The sequence below is a fragment of the Leptonychotes weddellii genome, chromosome 5 (assembly GCF_054177405.1).
Source record: "Leptonychotes weddellii isolate Sample4059 chromosome 5, ASM5417740v2, whole genome shotgun sequence".
Lineage (NCBI taxonomy): Eukaryota > Metazoa > Chordata > Mammalia > Carnivora > Phocidae > Leptonychotes > Leptonychotes weddellii.
The window spans coordinates 22,897,930-22,924,571 of NC_138373.1; the positions used below are offsets into that span (position 1 = coordinate 22,897,930).

Sequence of the window (26,642 nt, forward strand, 5' to 3'; positions counted from 1 at the left end):
TCTCTGTTTGACTTATTTCACTCAACATAATACCCTCCAGTTCCATCCACGTTGTTGCAAATGGCAAGATCTCATTCCTTTTGATGGCTGCATAATATTCCATTGTATATATATACCACATCTTCTTTATCCATTCATCTGTCAATGGACATCTTGGCTCTTTCCACAGTTTGGCTATTGTGGACATTGCTGCTATAAACATCGGGGTGCATGTACCCCTTCGGATCTCTACTTTTGTATCTTTGGGGTAAATACCCAGTAGTGCAATTGCTGGATCATATGTGGACCACATCTTCTTTATCCATTCATCTGTTGAAGAGCATCTCTGGCTCCTTCTACAGTTTGGCTATTGTGGACATTGCTGCTATGAACATTGGGGTGCATGTGCCCCTTCTTTTCACTACATCTGTATCTTTGGAGTAAATACCTAGTAGTGCAATTGCTGGGTCATAGGGTAGCTCTATTTTTAACTTTTTGAGGAACCTCCACACTGTTTTCCAAAGTGACTCTACCAACTTGCATTCCCACCAACAGTGTAAGAGGGTTCCCCTCTCTCCACATCCTTGCCAACATTAGTTGTTTCCTGCCTTGTTAATTTTTGCCATCCTCACTGGTGTAAGGTGGTATCTCACTGTGGTTTTGATTTGAATTTCCCTGATAGCTAGTGATGTTGAGCATTTTTTCATGTGTCCATTAGCCATTTGTATGTCTTCTTTGGAGAAATGTCTGTTCATGTCTTCTGCCCATTTTTTGACTTGATTATTTGTTTTTTGGGTGTTGAGTTTGAGAAGTTCTATATAGGTCTTGGATACCAGCCCTTTATCTGTAGTATCATTTGCAAATATCTTCTCCCATTCTGTGGGTTGCCTCTTTGTTTTGTTGACACTTTCCTTTGCTGTGCAGAAGCTTTTTATCTTGATGAAGTCCCAAAAGTTCATTTTCACTTTTGTTTCCCTTGCCTTCGGAGACGTGTCTTGAAAGAAGTTGCTGTGGCTGATGTCAAAGAGGTTACTGCCTCTGTTCTCCTCTAGGATTTTGATGGATTCTTGTCTCACATTGAGGTCTTTCATCCATTTTGAGTTTATCTTAAGTAGGGGGCTCTTGACCAGGACCACACACTGGGAATCAACAGGGAGCTTTAAAAAAAAAAACAAAACAACCCACCAACGCTCGGATCCCAACCTGGAAATTTTGATTTGCTTGGTCACGGGGTGCGGCCTGACTGATGGGATTGCCTTTTAAGTGTCCCAGGTGGTTCTAAGGTACAACCACAGCTGAGAACCACTGTTGCAAACCAAGTTTAAGTTCAAAGCTTTCCCCTCCACGGCTTAAAGTATTGGAGATAAATGGTATCTATACCATCCTGGATACTAACTTCACCAACTGTACCGATTTTGAGACCTTGACAAATTGCTTGACCTCTACGAGGGTGCCATTGATAAAATATGGGTGGAAGAAGCACCTACCCCCCAGGGCTATGGTCAGGCCTGACTTGGCCTGGCAGAGAGCAAGTCATAAAGGGTGGCTCTTAGAGTCACTGTTAATGTTATTACTGGTTTTCAAAATCTTTGGTAGCAGATGATAGAAACCAGTTTTATTTAAAAAGGTGGGGATGGGGCGCCTGGGTGGCTCAGTCCTTAAGCGTCTGCCTTTGGCTCAGGTCCTGATCCCAGGGTCCTGGGATCGAGCCCCGCATCGGGCTCCCTGCTCAGGGGGAGCCTGCTTCTCCCTCTCCCACTCCCCCTGCTTGTGTTCCCTCTCTCGCTGTGTCTCTGTCAAATAAAATCTTTAAAAAATAAAATAAAATAAAATAAAATAAAATAAAATAAAAAGGTGGGGATATTTGCTGACTCATGACACCCAACCTAGGAAAGCCCAGGGCTGGATGTGGCCTCAGGACAACCGGGTCCAAGAACTCAACACTGTGGATTCTTTCCTGCTCTCTTTTCTGCATCTCCTCTTCATGGCAGCCTCAGGCCCCAGAACAACTGGCACATGTTCTAGGACCAGAAAGGAAAAAAGTACCTTTATCACTAGCTTCAGTTGGGAAAAATCCTGAGGAAAGACTGTCCAAATGTGCATCATGTGCTCGGGGCTGGCTAGATGATCAGAATTACCAGAAGGAGAGTGGGGTGTGAGGTGCTGAGCAGACTAAAACAGTAGCCCCTACAATGAGGAGAAGTCAGTTTTTATAATAATGACTGTATCTATCCATTCAACAAATATTTATCAAGTGTCTAATATGGACCAGAGATGGTTCTAGATACTACTTTGTACAATGGGAAATGGACATCATGTTTAAAAAAATACTAAGATATAGTTTACATATGGTAAAATTCAGGCTTTTGGTTGAGATAAAATTCATGTACAACTCTGAGAAACAAACTGAGGGTTCTAGAGGGGAGAGGGGTGGGAGGATGGGTTAGCCTGGTGATGGGTATTGAGGAGGGCATGTTCTGCATGGAGCACTGGGTGTTATGCACAAACAATGAATCATGGAACACTATATCTAAAACTAATGATGTAATGTATGGGGATTAACATAACAATAAAAAATTAAAAAAATTCATGTACAGTAAAATTCAACCTTTTTAAGATATATCACATTTTATGTCTTTTGGTGCTACTGCAAATGGTATTAAGTTTTTTCTTTTTTTTTTTAAGATTTTATTTATTTGAGAGAGAGCGAGAGTGTGCGAGCAAGAGGGGAAGGTGCAGAGGGAGAAGCTGACTCCCCGCTGAGCAGGGAGCCCGATGTGGGGCTCGATCCCAGGACCCTGAGATCATGACCTGAGCCAAAGGCAGACTCTTAACCGTCTGAGCCACCCAGGCGCCCCTGATACTAAGTTTTGAAATCAGGAAGTGTTGGCCATCAGGATACAGAACATTTCAAACATTCCCCCCAATTGTCTCTTCTGTCTTTGTAGTCAGTCCTTCCCTCTAGCCCCTGCTTCTGGCTGTTTTCTGTCTGTATAGTTTTGCTGTTTCCAGAATATCACTTACATGGAATTATACAGCACATGGCATTCTTTTACTTAGTATTTGAGATTTGGAAAGTCATTGCATGTATAAATAGTTCTTTTATTTCATTGCTGAGACTTAGGCCATTATGTATAGGCACAGCACTGTTTGCTCACCCGTTCGTCAGCCAAAGCATATTTAGGTTGTTTCCAAGTTTGGTTGACAATGAAAAAGTTGCCAGAATATTTGCGGACAGCGTTTTGTGTAAACATGCATTTGTACTTCATTTGGTAAACGCCTAGGAGCCGGGTCACTAAATCATATGTTACGTGTCTACTGAACTTTATAAGAAACTTCTAAAATGCTTTCCAAAGTGACTGTCCTGTTTTGCATTCCCACTTGAAATGTCTGAGTGTTCTGGTTGCTTCACATCCTTGCCAACATCAAGTATTGTCAGTTTTTTTTTAAAAGATTTTTTTATTTATTCATTTGAAAGAGAGAGAAAGAACGTGAGTGAGAGCATGAGCAGGGGGAGGGGTATAGGGAGAGGGAGAAGCAGACTCCCTGCTGAGCAGGGTGCCCAATGCAGGGCTCAATCCCGGGACCCAGGGATTATGACCTGAGCCCAAGGCAGATGCTTAACTAACTCAGCCACCCAGGCGCCCCAAAGTATCCTCAGTTTAAAAAAAAAATCCTTTCTAATAGGTGGGTAATGATGTCTCATTGTGGTTTAGTTAAAGGCTAATGGTGCTGAGCTTCTTTTGGGGGTGCTAATTTGCCATTCATTTCTTTTTTTTTTTTTTTTGGTAAAGTGCCTGTTCAAATCTTATACCTGTTTTTACTGAGTTGCTTAAGTGTTGCCTATATTCTGGATATATGTCCAGATATCAGATATGTTTTTGCATATGTTTGTCTCCCATTCTGTGGCTTGTCTTTTCATTTTCTTAGCACTGTCTTTTGAAAAGAATTCTTTAAATTTTGGTCAAGTCAGGTTTGTCAATGTTTTTCACTCCTGGATTATGCTTTGGGTATCATACCTAAAATATTTTCACTTAACCCAAGATTACAGATTTTTCTGCCATGCTTTCTTATAGGAGTTTTATAATTTTAGGTTTTATATTTAGGTCTACGATCCCTTTTGAACTAATTATTGTAGATGATGTCGCATATGGAATGAGATTCATTATTTTGTATGTGGATGTCCAATAATTATTCTAGTACCATTGAATCGCTTTTGCACCTTTGTGAAAAAGGAGTTGACCATATTGTGTGGTTCTATTTCTGGATTCCCTATTCCACTCTTTGATCTCTATGTTTATTTCTTCACCGATACCACAGTCTTAATTACTGTGGCTTTAATAGTAAGTCTTGAAATCAGGTAGCTTGAGTTCTTCAACTTTGTTCATCTTTTTAAAAATTGCTTTTGCTGTTCTTGTTCATCTTTTTGAAATTTGCTTTTGCTGTTCTAGTTCTTATGCCTTTCTATATACATTTTATTTATTTATTTACTTATTTGAGAGGGAGATAGAGGGGGATGGTAGGGAGGGGCAGAGGGAGAATCTTAAGCAGACTCCATGCCCAGCGCAGAGCCCAATCAGGGCTCAATTTCACAACCCTGAGATCATGACCTGAGCCAAAATCAAGAGTCCGACGCTTAACCGACTGAGCCAACCAGGTGCCCCTTTCTATATACATTTTAGAACCATGTTGTTGATTTCTACAAAAAAAATCCTACTGGGAGTTTGATTTGCATTGCATTGAATTAGCAACTTAACAACGCTGAGTCTTTCAGTCCATGAACAGGGTATATGTTTCCATTTATACAGGTTATCTTTGATTTCTTTCATCAGCGTTTATAATTTCAGCATACAGATCTTGCACATATTTTTTTTTCTAAGTGTTTCATGTCTTCTGGTGCTATCGTAAATGCTCGTAAGTTTTGAAATTGGGAGGTTCAAGTCTTCCATCTTTGTTCTCTTTTTCCAAAGTTGTTTTGGCTGGGTTTTTGCTTTTTTTTTTTTTTTTAGATTTTATTTATTTATTTGACAGAGAGATAGAGAGCATACAAGTAGGCAGAGTGGCAGGCAGAGAGAGAGGGAGAAGCAGGCTCTCCACTGAGCAGGGAGCCAGACGTGGGGCTCGATCCCAGGACCAGAGGATCATGACCTGAGCCGAAGGCAGCCGCTTAACCGACTGAGCCACCCAGGTGCCCCTGGGTTTTTTGCTTTTTCATATACATTTTAGTATCAGGTTTCTGGAAAAAAAAAAAGTCTCCTGGGATTTGATAGGAATGGTGTTGAATCTATAGACCAATTTGGAGAAAATTGCCATCATATTGTTGGGTCTTCCAATCCAGGAACATGGAATTTCTATCCATTTATTTAGATACTTACAAGTATTATACTTCTTTTCTTAAATTTATTCTTAGGTCCTTTATTCTTTCTGATGCTATTGTGAATAGAATTGTCTTAATTTCACTTTCAGATTGTTCATTGCTGGAATATAGAATACAATTGATTTTTGTATATTGATCTTCTATTTCTTTTTTTTAAATTTAATTTTATTATGTTATGTTAGTCACCATACAGTACATCATTAGTTTTTGATGTTCCATGATTCATTGTTTGCCTATAACACCCAGTGCTCCATGCAATACGTGCCCTCCTTAATACCCATCACCAGGCAAACCCATCCCTTCGCACCCCCCCCCCAAAACCCTCAGTTTCTCAGAGTCCATAGTCTCTCATGGTTCGTCTCTCGCTCCGATTTCCCTCCTTCATTTTTCCTTTCCTTCTCCTAATGTCCTCCATGCTATTCAGATCTTCTATTTCTTTTTGAGTGAGCTTTGGAGCTTGTGTTGTTCAAGGAATTTGTCCAATTCATCTAAGTGGTTGAATATTTTGGCATAAAGTTGTTCATAATATTCACTTATTATCACCTTAACATCTACAGTATCTGTAGTGCTGTCACCTCTTTAATTCCTGATATCAATAAGTTATGTCTTCTCTCTCCCATTTTTTTCTTGATCAGTCTGACTAAGGGTTTATTAGATTTATTGATCTTTTTAAAGAACCAAGTTTGGGTTTATTGACTTTTCCTTCTTACATTTCTGTTTTCAATTTTATTGATCTGCATTTATCTTTAGTATTTCCTTCCTTCTGTTTGCCTTGGATCTAATTTTTTTTCTTTTTTTCTAGTTTCTTAAGGTACAAACTTAAACCATGATTTGGGACTTTTCTTATTTTCTGTCATAAGCATTTAATGATGTAGGTTTCCCTCTAAACACTGTTTTATCTATGTCACACAAATTTTGATACATCAACTTTTATTTTTATTAAACTCAAGGTAATTCCTAATTTTTAAGTATACCTTCCTTTTTGATTCATAGGTTATTTAGGATGGTGTTTAATTTCCAAGTATTTGGAAAATTTTCAGATGTCTTTATGTTATTGATTTCTAGTTTAATTCTGTCATGCTCACAGAACATATTTTGTATAATTTTAATTTGACAAAGTTTGTTTTGTAGTCTAGGATATCTTGTTGAATGGTCCATGTGAACATGAAAAGAATGTGTATTCTGTTGTTGTTGGAATGTTCTATGTCATTAGATTAACTTGGTTAATAGTTTTGTATATTCTTACTGATTATCTATGTGTTCTATCAACTACTGAGAGAGAAGTTGTAGTTTCCAAATGTGCTTGGGGATTTGTCTATTTCTCCTTTCAGTTACATCAGGTTTTGCCTCATGTGTTTTGAAGCTCCTCTGTTAAGTACACACATAATCAATATATAGTTTTGAAGAGTGCTGGCATAGTATATAATTTTTCTTTCTTTTACCTTTAACCTATCTGTGCCTTTATATGTTCCTTGTAGGCAGCATATATTTGAGCCTTCTTTTTTAAAATCCAGTCTCTGAATCTCTGTCTCTTCATGTGTTTATTTAGACTGTTTACCTTTAATGTCATTACTGATATGGTTGAATTACAATACAGCCTCTGACTAGTTGAAAGTTATTCTTGGTGTTGTGCTTTCTTTTCATTACACTGAAATCTGTAAATTCTCAAAGTGGCCTCTGCTGAGCTCTGGTGAGCAAAGGGGAAGGGCTTATTCTGTTTCCAGAGAGTAATAGTGCTAGTGGGGTTTCCAGTAGAGGCCAGCTATACCCAGCTCGGTCCACTTTCATCTGGGTCTCAAGCAGCAGAAACAGCAATATGGCAGAATGAGGTGGTGACCGGTTATTCCACAAGACCCCTGATGAGTATTATCTCATTAATGTGGTGAATACAATTATCACACCTCCGGTGTACAGATGAGAAAATTGAAGCTTGGAGAGGCCTATAAGTGACCTGACCAAGCTTATGCAGTGGTAGAGGGAAGATCTGAGCCCAGGTTTGTCTGAAAACAGAATGCAAAACTCTTAATCACCATGTGAATAGGTTATAAATAAATAATTTGAAGGTATTCACTATTGGATTTCAATCCAAATCGTTAGAGATTGAAGAATGTAATGAGATTTTCAATTTGCTGAGAGTCTGTCCTTTCAAGGTAAGACAATAAGAATTTGATATTATTATTTTGTATGCCTTCATTAGAAATCCAGTCATTTACAGGAGACAAACACAATAGAGTTAAAGACTATCAACTTGTACTGATACGGAATTGGCCAAGGGACGCACCTGCTAATTTGCCCATTTCTTGGGTTTGCAGAGAAACAGGGTACAGATGAGTGCTCTGGTGGAGAAGGGAGCTCTTTAAATGAAGATGGCTAGTGGTGAAGCAGAGTGATTCTGACATCTGCTAAGTGGGTAAGTACACCAGCTCCACCAGCTCACGGCTTTGTTCTCATTCCACCCTGTGGAATCCCCTTTCAGCCAATCCTTGATCAAATAATGAACCCATTGCAGAAATAAATTATGGGGAAACACATCCATTGCTACCTCCCAAACTCAGAAAAATCAGGCTTTTTTTCTGTTCTATGCTGTTTCCTGTCATGCATAATATAGCAAATTAATTAGTGAATCTGGCGGCATTTTGCTAATCCAATTTCTCTCCCTTGCTTGAGGTGAATTATGTTCATGCTTCAGTCACTTGAATATTACTCTTCCATGTTTGACGGAATTATGTTATCAGGTGATGATTATATTGCACACTATCTGATTCTAATTAAGCAAGAAAAGAGCAACATTGTAGAAGAGGAGAGAATGTTCCACAGTCTACACTCCCCACCCACTTGCTGCTACATCCCATTTTTAAAGCTTTCCGAGCTGTGCTTGGGTTGTTTTGTGACACTTACATCGTCTTCGTCTCCTCCAGACACAATGCCTTCTTGGGCCTGCTTCATCTAATATGTAATTTGTGTAAATTGAGTCTTGGAAAGACATAATGTTTACACTTGCCTTTTTCTTTTATCGGAAGCACGATGCATAGTAGTGACTGTGATTATTTCAGATGATATCAAAGAAGAAAATGTGTTGTTTTGTCAAAACCGTCCATATAACTTGGGAGAAAAAAAAAATCCGAGAGAAGAGAAACTCAAATTTCGGAGGGGAAGGAAGAACCAGCTTGTTGAGATGAACACAGGAAGCGACGGAATGTAGGGGTTAAGATCACAGGCTTCTGGGCCTCAAGAGCTGAGTTTGAATTCTGGCTCTGCCTTCTATGGATAACCACTTCTCTCTCCTTACCACAGTAATAAGTGCTTGGGGAAACCGGGGTCCCTCAAGGTTAGTTGACTTGCAAAGATCTGATGATGAAGTATAAAGGCCGGGGCTGAGGCTCCCACTCTAGTTCTTGCACACCATTTTAAATGCCGTGTCCTTATTCCACCAGGGCAGAGAGTAAAGGGGGGTCTGTAGAGACTCCAATTAGAGTAGGTCAGTGGATACCAGAGTCTCTTTTCTCATCAGGGTAAAGATGTCCTTTTGTGTTAGACTATACTCACCCTCCATAAACCTTGGGGACATTGATGTCTAAAGCCTTAGACAGCTGTTCGGTGAGGTAGGCACCATGCTGCTAATGAAAGACACTTTTGTGGTTGGCTGAAAAAAAAATGCGGCACACGACTTTCAACTTAGAGAGCCCAAGTGCAAGGTACGTCCCATGTGGTCTACAGGCTTTAGTCTTTTGTCCTGTTCAACAGGTGGTTCAAAAGCGGAGAGAGCTCCTTGCTGAATGGGACTTGCTCCTGTTGAGATAATACTCCTTAGTCCACGGGTCTGCTCATTTTTCAGACTGTCCTCGTTTTGGAGAAACAGACTCACACTTTGCAGTAACCAATTGTGTCATTCAGTTTGACCCCGTTGGTTTTCCTACTGATTTTTGTCTCACTCAGTGAAGGCCACTTGGTCTCAACTACCTTGTTAGACGTCATTCCTGGGCTGTATGCACAGTTGAAAGCCTGACTCTACGTGATGGGGAAGATGGTCTTCTTAGTACCTTTTGGATCTGCTGGCACAAAAGGACTGTTTCTTCAGGCTGCTTATAGGACCCTGAACGTGGAAGAGAAATTTGTGTTTTTCTTTGCAGAATTTCTGCTGTGGGAAGAGGCCAGGCTAAGCAGGGGACAGACATACTTAACCTATGTTTATTGAACACCTATTCTATTCCAGGCCATATTCTGGGTGCAAGGGAGAGAGCAGTAAACAAAATGGGCAAAGTCTCTGCCCTGGGGCAGTCAGGAATAGGCATTTCACGTGGTAGTGTAGAAAGAGCCCCGGACTTGGGGTCCCAGTGCTGGCTGCTTTTGTATTCTAGTGGGGAGATTTAGACATTAAGCAAAGTAAAAAAGGAAAGCAATTTAGAAGGTGATAAGTTCAAGGGAGATAATTAAGCAAGGGAGGGAGATAAGGAAAGCGAGAGGGAGTGGAGGAGGTTACACTTTGATTTCTAAATTTTTTTCGCTGAAGTGTAATTGGCAAATAAAATTGTAAAATATTTAAAGTGTACATTGGGATGATTTGGTACTTGTATACATCGTGAAGGGATTCTCCCATCACGTCAGTTAACACCTCCATCATCTCACAGAGCTAGCTTGTGTTGTTGTGGAGAGCATTTAAGTTCTACCCTCTCAGCAAATACCAATTATATGCTACTTTGTTACCAACTATAACCACCGTGTTTTACATTAGGTCCTCAGACCTTATTCATCTTACAACTACAATTTTCTATCCTTTTATCTCCTTTTTCCTATTTCTCCCATATCCCAGCCCCTGGCAACCACTTTTCTGCTCTCTGTTGCGATGAGTCTGACTTTTTTTTTTTTTTAAAGTTCCATATAGAAGTGATACTATGAGGTATCTGTCTTTGGCTTATTTCACTTAGCATAATGCCCTCCAGCTACTTCCACGTTGTTGCAAATGGCAGATTTCCTTATTTTTTAAGGCTGGCTAATATTCCGTTGTATATATAATATGACATTTTCTTTATCCATCCTTCCATCCGCTGACACCTAGGTATTGGGAGGGTTCTGGTCGCACAGGTGTGTTCCCTTTATGACACCTCATTGAGCTGGACTCTTAAGATTCATGCACTTTTCTGCATGCATGTTATACTTCAATAAAAAGTCCCAAATGTACACAGATAAAATAGAATATTATTCAGTCGTGAGAAAGAAGGAAATCTTGACCTTTGCAACAACATGGATGACCCTTGAGGGCATTATGCTAAGTGAGGTAAGTCAGACAGAGAAAGACAAGTACTGTATGATCTTATGTGTATGTGGAATCTAAAAAAGGCCAACTCATAAGAACAGAGAGTAGAATGGTGGTTCCCAGGGGCTGGGGGGTATGGGAACTGGGGAGATGTTTAAAGGTACAAACTTGCAACTAGTGGATAAACAGGTCCTGGAAATCGAATGCATCGCCTAGCGATTAGAGCCAACAATACCGTATTACAGACTTCAAAGTTGCTAAGAGACTAGCTCTTAATTGTTCTCACCATAAAAAAGAACTAAATCTGTGAGATGGTGTTACAATATATAAATGTATCAGATTAACATGTTGTACGCCTTAAACCTATAGAATATTATATGTCAATTATGTCTTAATTTTTTGAAATGCTGGAAGGAAAACATATTGGAAAGAAACAAGTTAACTTATTGAGTTTAGGATACAGCAGGGACAAAAGACTTCTTTGTCTTTAAAATAGTGGTTCTCAGCCAAGGGAGATTTTGTCTTCCTTCCTCCCTCCTCCCTTCCCACCCCAACCAGAACAATGGGCAATGTCCTCAGACATTTTGGCTTGTCACATCTTGGGGGATACTGCTGACATCGGTGGGGGTGGGGGTGGAGACCAGGGACGCCGCTAAGCATCTTCTAGAGCCCAAACAGCCCCCACAATAAAATTATCCAGCCCCGAATGTCAGTAGTTCTGAGGTTGAAAAATCTGCTTTAAAAGAACCTACGTGAGAAACTTCAGGATCATTTGAACATTAATTTCATCCACCACAGCCTTTGCTGACACTGAGGGCCTTATTTACTTGATCCGGACAATGTTTCCTTTCCCAGGAGGGGCGTCTGAGAGCAGGAGCGAATTTCATTTGCTCCCTGTAAGTCTCTGAAATGAAAAACAGGTCTCAATATTCCCTTTCTCTCTCTCTCTCTCTCTGTCTCTCCTGGTCTTTGAAGCCCTCCGAAGAGGGCTGTGGCAGTTATTGCACAACAAATTCCCCAGACACAATTTAAATTTCATTTCAGGGCTGGAATGAGGGTATGAATATTTAAGATGCAAATTGTTTGGGTCATGCCTAAATCTTTTATGGATTTTACTGGATAAGAAAAATGAGTCACTACTTTTTGATAAAGTTCGCTTTCCCTCCATATTATTTACAAACCCAGCCAAGTGAACCAGACTGCATCTGCCGGGGAGAATAAGGATGCTTGTTTGGGGGACAATATTTGATTCTGTTTCCATCCCCAGCATGCCATATTTATGATTCAAAAACCAAAGAACAGGTAGGAGATTTGTCCGAGGTTGGTGTGTCCTTGCTCGCAAAAGCATTGTTGCATACCGAATACATCCCGGGGTGGGGGAGGGTAGGTGGGGGGGGTGAAACTGAAAAACCTAACCCTAGGTGGAGAATTAGTTGATTATGTAGCAATATTGAAATGATCAGACCCTAACTCAAAAGATTAATCCTTGCCCATCCACCCATTTGAATTCCGGGGATTGGGTATATATCACAGGCAAAGGAAAAGGTACAAATGAGGGGGTGGGAATGACCGAGAGAGTGGGAGGGATTGTGGGGGGACAGGGAGAGAGCGAGGGAAGGATTTGGGGGGAGGGAGAGACAGAGAGAAAGGGAGAGAGGGAGAAATATTTAATAATTTTAAATTCTATAGACCCAGAAAGAATATCTATTTTAGTCTTTTTGGAAGAAATTATGCCTCCTACATCTCACTCTCAGCCCCTACCCAGAAATTAATTTTGAATGTTAATATGAAAGCAACCTCTCTCTTCTTTGAATGCCGCTTTTGATTTTGACAGGGTATCTAAAAGGCTGCTATTAGACAAATTTTCATTAACTAATAAGCGAGTTCTTGGGCAAAACATGAATTTTTTGTCATCTCATGTGAAAATTGAAAAAAGCCATAATTAGGAAGAAAATCACTAATTGTAAGGCACAAAATTTGTTTGCTAAGAATAGTCATTAAGGGGCAATGAAAGCATTAGCAACTTCAGTATCAGAAAACAACTATTAAAATGCAAGTGGAATTGAGGTATTTGCCCAGAGACATAATAATGGCTTTGCATTTACAGGTCTGTAATTGTGCTTTGATTTGAGGTATTGTTGATTCTTTCTAAGGAACAATATACAGTGGGCCTAAATATGTAAAGCACCATAGCTTTGGGCTTCCAAATTACAGACTCAAGTTTTAATTTCTAGAGAACATTACCATCGGGAGAGTTACTCAACTATACTGTCAATGCTGTTATTGCTTTAGGATTGTGATGAATTGGGAAAAACCAGGACAAAGAGTAATGTTTCTGTGGCTCAGACAGCTCAGGAAACCAGTTTTGCATGCAAAGTGCCCAGTGGCTGACATGAGTGCCAAGTGAGCACATCACCACATGATATATTTGCCTTTTAAAGAATAACTTTTAGGGGCGCCTGGGGTTGGGGGGTAGGTTAAGCATCTGACCCTTGATTTCGGCTCAGGTCATGATCTCAGGGTCGTGAGATTGAGCCCTGCAGTGGGCTCCATGCTCACCGTGTTCAAGATTCTCTTTCTCCCTCTCCCTCCCCCCCACACCTCTCCCCACCACCGCTTGGTCTCTCTCTAAAATAAATAAATAAATCTTTACTTAAAAAAAGAATAACTTTTATTATTTTTGCTTTCTGACAAATACACTTTGCGGGGGGGGGGCAAATTTAGAAAATGCAGAAACTTGTAATGAAGGGATTTTAAATTCTCCCTAATTCCCTTGACCAAAGAGCCCGTGCGAACATTGTGGTATGTTTGCTTTCTTTCCTTTTTCTTGCATTTTAAACTTTTTATTGAAGCATAACAACTATATGATAAAGTACATAAATTGTAAGCATCCAGCATATAGTGAATTTTTACTTATCTGCCCGCATAGCTACCACCTAGATCTAGATAAACCAGAAGCCCCCTTGCCCCTTTGTGCCCTTTTCCAGGCAATGCTCATCTCTCCCTACCTCTTCCCCAGTCCCAGGGTACCATTATTCTGTTTGTCTCATAGTAGATGCCATGATTTTGAACTTAATAGAAACGGACTCCATGGAGTATCTCTAAGGGTCCAGCTTCTTTTAATCAGCATTGTATTTGTGGGATCCATCTATTTTGTTACCGTGTATAGCTAGCTATATTCTTTGTTATTGCTGTGTTATTTTCCACTGTATCCTATACCACAACTTAGTTATCCACTGATGAACCTTTGAGCTGTTTCTAGCTTTTAGCTATCATGAACAAAGAACAAACATTCCTGGGGCTTCTGGGTGGTTGAGCCGGTTAAGTGTCCAACTTGATCTCAGCTCAAGTCTTGATCTCAGAGTTGTGAGTTTGAGTCCCACGTCAGGCTCCACGCTGGGTATGGAGCCTACTTGAAGAAAAAAAAAGGAACAAACATTCTTAAAATGTCTTGGTGGATAAGCACCAATTTTCCTGTGTGCATATAGGATTGTGGATTATATTTTGTAAGAAACTGAACTCACCTTATATCTGTTTCTCTATCTCCGTATCTATCACTACTCATCTCTATGTTCTTACTGATCATAGGAATCCAAGGTCTCCCAGGAAATAGGCCTGTTTTGGCAACTCTGACCAGCTCAGGCACTGGCTGGGGCAGCCTAGGGGAAGCAACATGGCTGTACGTTCTGGATAATTCTTACAATTCTTTAGGTATACAGTCTCTTTCCTCTTTTATCAAGCCCAGCATATCTCCAGCCAGCTTATCCTGGGAGTTAGCCCTGGTTATTATTGGCCTGGCATCCAGGACGCGAGGTGAGAGCAGCTCCTGAGTGGGAGTACCTGTTGCCTTGTCGGGGAGAAGCTTCTGCACATCTTCCAGCATGGTGGGGCTCTTACTAGGGAAAGGTGGGCCCACCTCTGCAAACCCAGAGAGCTTAGGGGTGCTTAGAATCCATCTCCTCCATAACCTCATGAGTATCCATCCAGATGTCTCTATCCCATGTTTCAGGATCCCATCTTTTCCCTGCCAGGTCCCTAACCTTCACATAACAGACCTACCTTGGCTGAGCACTCCAAAACCTCTGGGGCTCTGTAGCTCTGTAACAGGTCATAAGAATGCCACTCAGCTGCGTCTGCTCTTCCTTTAGAGAAGACAAAGTCCCCTTTGCTAGCTACCACAGAGCAGAAGTGCTCTGGGTCTCACACTTTGCCATGAACTCTTTGTTGACAGCCTTCAGCCTCTCAGTATTCTTCTGCAGGACGTCAGTACAACTTGGTAGTAACCAGCCAGCTCTGCTGAGTTTGTAAGTGTTGCCGGCCCGTCAAATCCCCAGCTTCCTGACTGTTTTCTCAAGCCACTTCTGGTCTCTCTTGTGTTCATTCCAGTCCAATGAGGAGCAGGCACCAAGACAGGATCAAAGATTTTATTAGCAGACTTGCATGTGGAAGAAAAAGGTGAAGGAGCCAGAGATGGGGGAGCCTTCAGGCCACAGTGCAAGTCTGACCCAAGAGAAGGGGAGAGGGACAGAAGGTTGGGTGGAAGTGTCCTAGACAGTCACGTAGTCTAAGGAAGGTTCTCAAGACCACCAGGGGGTTCTTGAGCCAATGTTGGCTCCCAGAGAAATCTAATGTGTCCCAGGATGGGTCTATCCTGGTATCCTGCTGCTCCCAGACATTGGTTTGGAAGCAGCCCTTGGGACGGGTGGCCTCCACGCAAATACAGTGATAACTTACCGAGTGGCAGCACTCGGGCTCTTGGTCACTTATGCTCCCTTTGCCTGGAGATCTGTGAGGTGCATTCGCCTGGTCACCGAAAATGGGACCAGCACAATATCTGGAGTAAAGCATTCATAAGAGTTAGCTAGAGTACTAACCATTTCCTTACACCTCTCAAACACTTAGGGCATTTTTAATTTTTAGTTTCATAAACAATGCTGTTTTGAGCATTGATGTAATTCCTTGTTTCCTTAGAGTAGATTCTTGGAATTGGAATGGTGGGGTGGGGTGAAAGAGGGTGAACATCTCACACTCTCTGCCAGTTGCCCTCTTGAAAGGCAGGGTCCATTCACACTCCCCACTTTGGAGTATGAAGTGCCTGCTTCCTCTTACCCCTGTGAGATACTTCTGTGCTCTGGGTGTCTCAAAGGTCATGCTGCACAGTGGAGAGAGGACATGCTGGGATTCATGACGTGGGTGGGTGGGAAATGGAAGAAGGCAGAATGGTTTGTTTAGCACGGGATGACTGGGATGTGGGCTTCCTTGACCAGTAGGGTTAGGTTTATCTAACCAGGTTTTAGGTTTTAGGATTATCTAGACTCAGCCCTGGAAGACTACTACCCATATCCTCTTCATGCCATCTTTATATTAGGTTCTTAGTTGATAAAATAGTTGCCCTGTATTTATACTTGATTTTTAGGGAGAGAGATATAGAGGTCAAGAGCCACTGAGGGGCACATTGTGTGAATGCCAGTGTGAGAGTATTGGGAAGTGTCCTGTATTTGGAACCAGATGGACATTGGGTTGAATCCTGGGTCTGCAGGTAGATTGCTGAACTGCCCTAAGCCCTCATCTGTAAAAGTAGTAGCAACTGAAAATAGGCACTTTTAAAAAATTTTTTAATTAACATATAATGTATTATTTGTTTCAGGGCTACAGGTCTGTGATTCATTAGTCTTACACAATTCACAGCGCTCAGCATAGCACCCACCCTCCCCAATGTCCATCATCCAGCCACCCCATCCCTCCCACCTCCCTCCACTCCAGCAACCCTCAGTTTGTTTCCTAAGATTAAGAGTCTCTTATGGTTTATCTCCCTCTCTGGTTTCATCTTGTTTCATTTTTCCCTCCCTTCCCCTATGATCCTCTGTCTTGTTTCTCAAATTCCTCCTATCGGTGAGATCATATGATACTTGTCTTTCTCTGATTGACTTATTTTGCTTAGCATAATACCCTCTAGTTCCATCCATGTCATTGCAAATGGCAAGATTTCATTTTTTTGATGGCTGCATAATATTCCATTGTATATATATACCACATGTTCTTTATTCATTCATCTGTGGATGGACATCTTGGCTCTTTCCATAGTTTGGCGATTGTGGACATTGCTGCTATAAACATTGGGGTGTATGTGCCCCTTCAGATCACTACATTTGTATCTTTGGGGTAAATACCCAGTACTGCAATTGCTGGGTTGTAGGGTAGCTCTATTTTCAACTTTTTGAGTAGCCTCCATACTGTTTTCCAGAGTGGCTGCACCAGCTTGCATTCCCACCAACAGTGTAGGAGGGTTCCCCTTTCTCCACATCCTCGCCAACATCTGTCGTTTCCTGACTTGTTAATTTTAGCCATTCTGACTGGTGTAAGGGGGATCTCATTGAGGTTTTGATTTGGATTTCCCTGATGCCGAGTGATGTTGAGCACTTCTTTGTGTGTTTGTTGGCCATATGGATGTCTTCTTTGGAAAAATGTCTGTTCATGTCTTCTGCCCATTTCTTGATTGGATTATTTGTTCTTTGGGTGTTGAGTTTAATAAGTCCTTTATAGATTTTGGATACTAGCCCTTTATCTGATATGTCATTTGCAAATATCTTCTCCTATTCTGTCAGTTGTCTTTTGGTTTTGTTGACTATTTCCTTTCCTGTGCAAAAGCTTTTTATCTTGATGAAGTCCCAATAGTTCATTTTTGCCCTTGCTTCCCTTGCCTTCGGCGATGTTTCTAGGAAGAAGTTGCTGCAGCTGAAGTTGAAGAGATTGCTGCCTGTGTTTTCCTCAAGGATTTTGATGGATTCCGTTTCACATTTAGGTCTTTCATCCATTTTGAGTCTATTTTTATGTGTACTGTAAGGAAGTGGTCCAGTTTCATTCTTCTGCATGTGGCTGTCCAATTGGAAATAAGCATTTCTTTCCTCCCTCCCTCCCCCTCCCTCCCCCCTACCTCCCTTCCTTCCTTCCTTCACTCCTTCCCTCCTTCCCTCCTTTCTTCCTATTTTCTATTCCCCTTTCTTAACAAAACCCGATCTCTCTTGTGAGGAGCTATCATGTTTCCATTTTGATGCGTCATTGTGGGGCAATAACCCACAAGCCCTGCCCTCCTGCTTTAGAAGTTGAAAGGGTCCCTTTTCCTTTGGAAACCCCTGCTGTTGAGGCTCCCTCTCAATATTCTGGAACAGACAAGGAGCAGGCATGTGACCTCGGATATGGAATTCTGAACCGAAGGATACAGTCACAAGATTCCCTGCGTGGGGGAGGGCACTTAGGAGAGAGTAATGAATGATTTCTTCTCCTAGGAACATTCCTTCTGGTAAATTCCTTTTCTGCTTATGTCAGTTGCTGGTGACCAAATATCCCGCCCCCCTGCCCCAAGCTGGTAAACAGCTGTGCCCTAAGGTTTTTTATTTTGTGGGGTGTTTTCTTCTTCTCCTTTTTTTTTTGTTTAAGATTTAATTTTTAAGTAATCTCCACACCCAACGTGAGGCTCAAACTCACAACCCCAAGATCAAGGGTCACATGTTCCACTGACTGAGCCAGCCAGGTGCCCTTCTTCTTTCTTCTTTCTTCCTTCCCCTTCTTCTTCTTCTTCTTTCTTCTTTCTTCCTTCCCCTTCTTCTTCTTCTTCTTTCTTCTTCTTCTTCTTTCTTCTTCTTCTTCTCCTTCTCCTTCCTCCTTCTTCTCCTTCTTCCTTCTTCTTCCTCCTTTTTTTTTTTTTTAAATGAGAGTGCATATTAGGTCAGTCAGAATCCAGAATCCAGAAAGGCTGGGGCTGGGGAGGGATGTGTGTTGGGGGTGAGTGGTCCAGTTTTCTTCCTTTTCTTCTACCCTACAACTTCTACCTCCTTATTTTTGCTAGCAACTGCCCTTTTCCTCCAACAGCATTTGTTTTTTACTTACAAAATGCTTTATAAGCATGGTATAATTATCCACACTGATATGCTATGCTATAGAACTCCTTTGGAGAACAGACAATATAAATTGAAAAGAGCTGGGAATTAACTTATCATCTGTTTTAAAGCAGTGTGTGTGGGGGGGGGGTTGACTGTGGCTCAAAAATTGATTCTAATTGCTGTTTTTATTGCTGGTTTAGCTGATGCTACCTTGAATTCTTTACCCTTTATTTCTTTTCTTTTTTTTTTTTAAGATTTTATTTATTTGCGAGAGAGACAATGAGAGACAGAGAGCATGAGAGGGAGGAGGGTCAGAGGGAGAAGCAGACTCCCCGCCGAGCAGGGAGCCCAATGCGGGCCTCGATCCCAGGACTCCAGGATCATGACCTGAGCCGAAGGCAGCCGCTTAACCAACTGAGCCACCCAGGCGCCCCCTTTATTTCTTTTCTAAGTGACTTGGTAAATGGTGTATTTGACTCCACCACAAATATATTTACTCCAACATTTAAAATATGTCCACACACTTGTGTAGCCGGGTAATTTGGGAAACACTGAGAACCCAACAAAATTCCAGTTTTACTGAAAATACTGAGACTAAAGTATCCTCTGGCAAGGACCATCGTTGAAAATCTGAATAGTTCTCTTGAATACTGAACTACTCCTCTTATCCTGCATACAAAGATACATCTAGAGTACAGTGGTTAAGGGAATGGCTTTGGAGTTAGAGCTTGGTTTACTATTAGTTCTGCCATTTACATACTGTCACTGTAGGAAAATGAGTTTTCTCAACAGGAAAATGAAGCAATAACACTATTAGCCTCTGCTTATCTTACATTATTCTTCAGACTTCAGAAAAAGTCTTGGGGAACCTTTTTCCAGCACAACGCTCCCACCCTGAGTGTGGGTTAGAGCCCCTTATGATACACAGTTAGAGAATGGTGTTCCTTTTCTCAGGGGCCCAACTGCAGTTTTTGTGGGCACTTTTTTATTAGATTATTTTATTATATCTGCCCCATGGCTCTACCCTGCACTCGATTCAGCTCCGTAAGGTAAGAACCAACTACATTTCTTTCCTTCACCACTGTGTCCTCCGTCCCTGTCTCCTGGCTGGCACTCAATACATATTTACTGAATGAAGGAAGGGAGGAGGGAATGATTTCCCACTGAGGATTCACTGAGATCACATATAGAAACCACGGTGTCTGTTACATAATAAGAACTGAATGAAGGTAACCTCACCCAAAGAGGAACACCAAAAGCTACCACCACAACAAAAATGAAAAGAAAACCCTTGAACAACCAAACCACCTATCATGAAAGAAGTGAAATATTTATATGTTGTTGTCACCATTAAGTGCTGATTTTTCAGGCTGATTCATGCTCCTGGAACAAACAACCATCAATTTCAGTTATTCAAAACAACAAAGGTTTAATTCTTGCTCATGGGACATTGTCAGGGAGAGTCAAGCTCATGGCTTGACTGACTCCCACAATAGGGCAAGAGAGCCTTGAAGCAGTCAAGTGTGTAAACATAGACGTAATATATGTCATTTCTACTCAAAGCCCTTTGGTTTGGAGTTAGATACCCTCTGTCTTAGGCAGCTCTGGCTGCTTCAACAAACTATCATATCTAGACTCTGTGGCTGCTTAAACAGCAGATTATTATTATTATTATTTTAAAGATTTATTTATTTATTTTAGAGAGAGAAAGTGAGAGCAAGGGGGAGGGACAGAGGGAGATGGAGAGAAATCCTTAAGCAGGCACCTCACTGAGCACAGAGCCCCACATGGGGCTCTAGCCCATGGGCCCTGAGATCCTGACCTGAGCGGAAATCAAGAGTGGGATGCTCAACCGACTGAGCCACCCACGTGACCCTATTATTATTTTTTAATAATCTGGAAAGCATAGGCAGCATGGGATCAGAATGAAAAGTTGGGGAGACTCCCGACTGTGCCACATATGAATGCTTTAGTTTCTAATTTGGAGGGATTAGAAGGAGGAGCCAGAGTGATGGGGGAGTTGTGGTCTTGGGAGCTCAGGAGAGTAACTCCAGCCTATAGGATACTTATCTCAATATTTTAACTGCGCATGTGACTCTACAGAGGCATCCTGGTGACTTGTTGGCTGTTGGTGGAACTGGGCCTCAACTGGGCATGATTTTCCCAGAGCCGTGTTTGAAACATTTGCTACAGAGCCTCATTTTATAGACAAGGGTTTAAGAGAAATCGGCAGGCTTGCACGAGGTCACAGAGCAGACTGGTGAGAGAACTCTAGACCCCTGACTCCTGCGTCTGTGTGTATATCAAGCTCTCTCCTCCTCTACCTCCAGTAAGAGGAGAAATGGCAGCCAGGTCATGGGCAAAAGCCAGCAGTGAAGCCCCAGCAGGATCCCAAGGTAGTGGGGCTCTGTGTCCACCTTTGCAAACCTGGCTGGGTGGGCAGATTCAAGGCATTCGAGCATCAGAGGGCTCAGTGTCCTATTAAATTCTGTACCACCATCCTGACAATGAAGGGCAAGACTGGCCTGGGAGTTTGAGCCACTCCGAAGGCCAGATCTCTGAGTTGCTTTTGCCTGGCTCAGCACTTTTCCGGCCCAGAAACCAGGTGGCTGAGTCGGCCCTGGATGTGGTGTAGGACCCTGAGGTGTGGGGATTTGCCAGACCTCAGCACATACCTGTCCTCTTTCCTGATCTGAGAATGACAGAGACAGGTAAACAGAGTGAAAGACCAAGAAATAAAGAGGAGACTGAGCTATGGAGAAAACTGAGCCACAGAGCTAGAGGTGAAAGACACAGAGAGGTACATGGTGGGGGTGGGGGGGAGCGGGGTGCTGGGGGACAGGTGGACAGAGACAAGGAATGACAGGTAGGGAGAGGGAGAAATGGAGAAGGTGGAAATCCTTGCCACATTCCCAACACTGCAGTTCTTAATAATCAGGAGCCACTTTATGACTGAGCTCTTTAACTCTGGTTAAAATAGCCAGAGTTGAATTAGGAAATTTGTGTGGGTTTTTAAAAGTGTTTCTCCAGTGGGAAGGAATAAAGCCAAGACTTAAATCTCTAGGTAGCAGGAAGGAATCTCAGATAACACACCGCCCTCCACATGTTAAAAAGCTGCCGCGGCACAAATCAAGGTCTGTTTCTCCCACTGATCCTCCTGTTTAGCGTCCATGGCTGGGGGCCAAGTCCAGGATTTACGTGGAAGCTTCCTCCTGAGCTTCCTGGCAGGGACTCCTCCCAGCCCCAGATTTTGGAGCAATAAATAAGACTCAGAGGCAATGACCTGGTAGGGGCAGCCGTCTGGCAGAGTGGAGGGTGGGGCTGGAGAGGAGAGGGGACAGCGGGGGTCCAAGTCTGTATCTCTGCTCCCGACATAACAAACAGAGCCACACATGACAGGAAGAGACCCTGCGTGTTCCAGTCCTTCACCCTCCCATGCACGCCACCCAACCTGCCTTTCTCATCTTTCTTTCTACCTCCCTGGCCCTTTACAGTTTCATACATAAACATGGGAGATCATGTCACTGGCACACCATGCCTGTCACCCCTCACCGGCCAGACAGTCTGTCCTGTATCTACCACCACAGGTATGTGCTGGGGTCTGGCAAATCCCCGCACCTCAGGGTCCTACACCACATCCAGGGCCGACTCAGCCACCTGGTTTCTGGGGCAGAAAAGTGCTGAGCCAGGCCAAAGCAACTTGGAGATCTGGCCTTCAGAGGGGCTCAAATCCCAGGCCAGTCCGCTCCTTGTGAGGTGTTATGAGGAAGCCACTGTAATTTCCCTCTTTTATAGGTCGGGGGGGTGGTGGTGGTGGACTGAGGCTCAGGGAGGGGAAGAAACTGGTCAGGAGCCCAGGCTTGTTTGCGCCAGAGCATGGTCTGTCTGTCCAGCTGTGGCTGCCAGTCACTGTGCCATCCTGCCCACCCCACCCCTGCTCTACAGATGGAGACGCTGAGGCTCATCAGGTCTGATACCTTGCCCAAAGTCCTGCTGATGGAAAGTTGCAGAATGAGGATTTGCACTTAGTTCTGTTTGTCTTTAGGGCCTCTGCTCTTACCTCTTGCACATCGGGTTGGGGCCTTTCAGGAACAGATACTCCCTCCAGAGGTTCTGCTTCATGAAGTCAGGGAACTGAAAGCTCTATAGAACTGTGTGTACACTTAAAAATGGGCATGATGGAGTGGGGAGGGGCGCGCCTGACTGGCTTAGTCTGTAGAGCATGCAACTCTGACCTCAGGGTCATGAGTTCAAGACCCACATTGGGTGTAGAGCTTACTTAAAAAAATGGGCAAGATGGTACATTTTATATTATATGTATCTTACTCCAGTTAAAAAAAAAATTTGAAAGGAAGTAAAAAACTCCAGTAGTCACCCTCTTGGGAGTGGATAATGCACCCTATGGAGTTGTGCTATTTTTATGATGGAGTTTCTCCTAATCCCTCTGCTTTTATCCTTTATCCTCCATCTTGTGGCTTCGGCATGTTCTCAGCTTCCATTGCTTTGTGTCTTCTGCTGCCTTGTGGCCTTGTGCTTCCTCCCTTCTCTGAGTGCCTCTCTGCTTCTACCTCATCTCCTGTCTTAGATCTATTCTTTCTATCTATCTATCTCTCATCTATCTCTCATCTATCTATCATCTATCTCTCTATCATCCATCCATCTAGCTAGCTATCCATCTATCATCTCTCTATATCTATCTAATTTCAAGTCAACCTTCCTAAGACAGAAAATCGGATTGGGTGGCATCTTAGCTCTGGTCCCCTGGAAACAGGCTCTCAGATGAAGACTTGCCTCCAGGAATTTCATGGGGAGAGCTTTTAGGCCTAGCATCATGGAGGGGTGAGGAGGAAAGGACTGGGCAGGGGAGAAGTTGAGCCATGTTGCAGTCTCAACAAAGGCCTCAGCTGACCCCATGGCACACTTTGGAGCTGCCCAGAGTTGTTCCCTTTGGACAAGTGAGTTAAGTTTTTTTTTTTAATTTTTTTAAGGTTTTATCTATTTATTTGAGGGGGAGGGAGGAATAGAGGGAGAGGGACAAGCAGACTCTACGCTGAATGTGGAGCCCGACTCTACCTCATGACCCTGAGTCCATGACCTGAGTCGAAATCAAGAGCTGGATGCTTAACCAACTGAGCCACCCGGAGGCCCTGCTAGTTAAGTCTTTATGCCAGGACACTGACCCATCACTGGCTGTGGGGTGCCCTTGGCATGGGGGTGGCAGGGCATGACCTTGGGTGGGGTGGCTCCCTTCCACTGACTATTCCCAGAGTGAGTTAGCTATCAGCACTCCCAGCAGCCAGGGGCAGGAGAGCCTTGTTCCTGAAGGGGAGATCTGGGTGGTGCCCCACAGCAGCCTCTAAGGATGAGCCACTCTCCAGAATACAACAGCCCCAGGGGCCACCTCAGATGCTCTTTGTCTCCCCTGTTCCATTTTATAAAGGGCTGTATTTGCCCCAGGTGCTAATTCCTGGTCCAATCAGGTGTGACTGAGACTTTGCTCAGAAGGGGTATAGCAGGGTCTTTAAATATCCTGGCTATTCGGCATAGCCATAATGCCTCTCCAGTTTCTTCAATTCCAGGAGAATTCCTGTATTCCAACTCATTCCTACTATTTAAGACCTGTTGACTCAGCTGTTACAAGCAGAGATTCGAAGAGACTCTGAAGCTGATCTCCAAATAGCACGATCATTTCCTGTCTGCTCCCCAAGCAATGCCCCACTGATGTCATCCGACCCCAAAGTCTGGCAACTGGACACTGATGAAGTGTCCTAAGAGTGCAGGTCTGTCCATACAAAGCCACAGCCTCTCCTGAACAAGAGCTTTTGGTCCATTTGTTGCCAACCAGACCGCCATTTAGAATTCCCGAATTCCTCTGAAGTTTTCTTGTGGACAGTTATGTTCCTTCTGCTTGGTCTCGGTCTCTCTTTCCTCTCTAACAATTTCTCTCCATGAAGTTAAAACAGAGGTGGAGACACACATATGCTACATGATGCCAATATAGCACCATCAGTCAAACCGCCCTCTCTCCCTGCTGCAGCCAAGATATGGCAGGGCTCCCATCCTCTCCTTCCCCCTAATTGATTTCCCAATTCAGCCTCCTGGGATGGTGCTTTGGCTGGCTTTCCAAGTTCAGCCTCTCAACCTTAATTTAATGCTTCTCGGGTGTTGAGAACTTATGCTTCCCACCTACTAGTTGGCACCTGGCTGATTTTCTCATCCTGCAGACTTTCGTTTCATTAATGTCAAACCTTTGTGCATTGCATCTGGGTTATCAAAAGTGAGGCTGTGCCCAGTCCTGAAGAGACAACTTTCACCTGCCCCAGGACAGTGTTGGCATCTGGAGGGGGCTGGTAGTGGCTCGTCCCCAGATTATCAGCCACAGGCTTGGCTCTGTTAAACCTAGGAGCCCAAGGACCCCGGCTGGGAAAAGCTGGTGGATGCTAAAAGCAGGCTGGGTGATTCAGAGTTTGCTTAGCTTTGCCAATCAGCCTGGTGTGAGGTCTTGGAGTAAAATTTTCCCACCTTCTTTTTCCAAGATTGAGCCAGAGTCTATTCTTGGAGCAGATAACTTTTCAGCACCGAGTTGGCAAATGTTTATGATTGGTTTTTCACACGTCCTTCCTGGAAGGGAGACAATTTTTGTTAGAATTAAAATTTAAATATAGGGTTAGGATAACCCAGAGCGCCTCAGGAGGGCTGGCTGTGGCAGAACAGTGACTGACATTGTGGATCGTGTTTTCTCTTCTATATGTTATTTCCTCAACTCTGCTCTTTCTCACTGACATCGACTGTTCACTGTGAGTAACCCCAATTACCTTAAGTAAGCCAAGTGTCCCAGGTCGCACCAGCTTGTTGGCACAAAGGAGGTCATTGAAAGATAAATGTCCAGGTGATACAGGCATGTAGCTTTTGCTTCCTCCTGCTGGGCCCCCACAAGAGTCCCCGAGGGATGTCTCATGTGTATGAGATGCAATCCCACTCATATTCTTTTGTCCGAGTCCTTTCTGGAAAGGTAGCCCTGTGGACCACTTGAGGGCATCAACTCTGTGCTGTACTGTTGCTGGGGCCTTCTGCAACACATCTGGGTCCCCGCCATGCTGCTGGGTGCAGTGGGCCCCTGGGATTCTCTCACAAATGTGCCGCAGTCCCTACAGTGTGCTGCTGTTGGGTCCCTCTCCTACAACAGGGAGAACATCCCTCTGCCCAGCCTTGCGCTGAACTTGGCCATCACGCCCCCAGAGCAGTCCTGCTTGTGCCCAGGGCCTTTAAGACAAGCACCAGTTTCTCTTTACCCATCAAGGCTCAAACCATAGAGATAGAGACCAGTATCACTCCTCATGTCTCAAAGCTCATGAGAACTTTACGAAAAGGGTCATTGGGCCTCTAGACTTTTCTCCCGTATGCTCAAGGCTTAGAAGGCCCTGCATTACTATCCGAAAGGGGAGAAGGGGCACAAGGAGAAGACACACCACGAAACAGCTGCTAAAAATCAGATTTAGTAATTCATACTCAGTAACATCCGTCCATCAAGCTCTCCAAGCTGTTTTTCCAACGACGTTGTATAAGCCACACGTGGTGGAGGGAATGGGGTTAGTTCCTGCCAAATGAACCACAGCAAAAATGATGACATCACAGACAATAATAAAATAATCAAGCAGCAGCAGATGGAAAGGAAGAATTACAGTTATGCTGGGGAACTGTTAGCTACATAAATTGTTTTGGGTCTTTGCTGGTCAAAACCAAACCCCATTCTACTAGCCAAAGAGTAACGATTATTTATTTATTTATTTTTTTAGCCAGAAACACTAGTCAGTCAATCCTACTGTCCAGCAAAATGGTCTTTCTGGGAGCATGGGGGACAGGGCAGCAATTTCAAAGCATCGCCCTCCACAGGCATTAAAGAGTTTGTTCACTGACACCTAATAAATCAGAACCGGGGAATCAGATGAATTTTTCTTTTGCGTTTTACATTCCTTTATTAATGGAACCTTTTAGAAATCTGTTTATATTTTTTACTTTCACAAAATCACAATTTTTCACACAAAGGGAGCAGATGGTACTGAAAGCTGGAGATTGAGCCAGAATGCGTCTCCCATAACTGGCACTAACAGAGCCTTGTCTTGGATGTAAAAGAACTCGAATCTAATTGCAG

The 26,642-nt window shown here is 43.1% G+C and overlaps 1 long non-coding RNA gene across 1 annotated transcript in view; it reads left to right on the forward strand.

Annotated features, from left to right (window-relative positions):
• Positions 1-26,642, forward strand: part of LOC115944404 (uncharacterized) — a 266,795-nt gene that overhangs the window by 112,623 nt on the left and 127,530 nt on the right. The window contains exon 3 of the long non-coding RNA XR_014145328.1: positions 7,669-7,766. This is a non-coding gene — a long non-coding RNA (uncharacterized LOC115944404). The remainder of the gene's footprint in view (positions 1-7,668; positions 7,767-26,642) is intronic.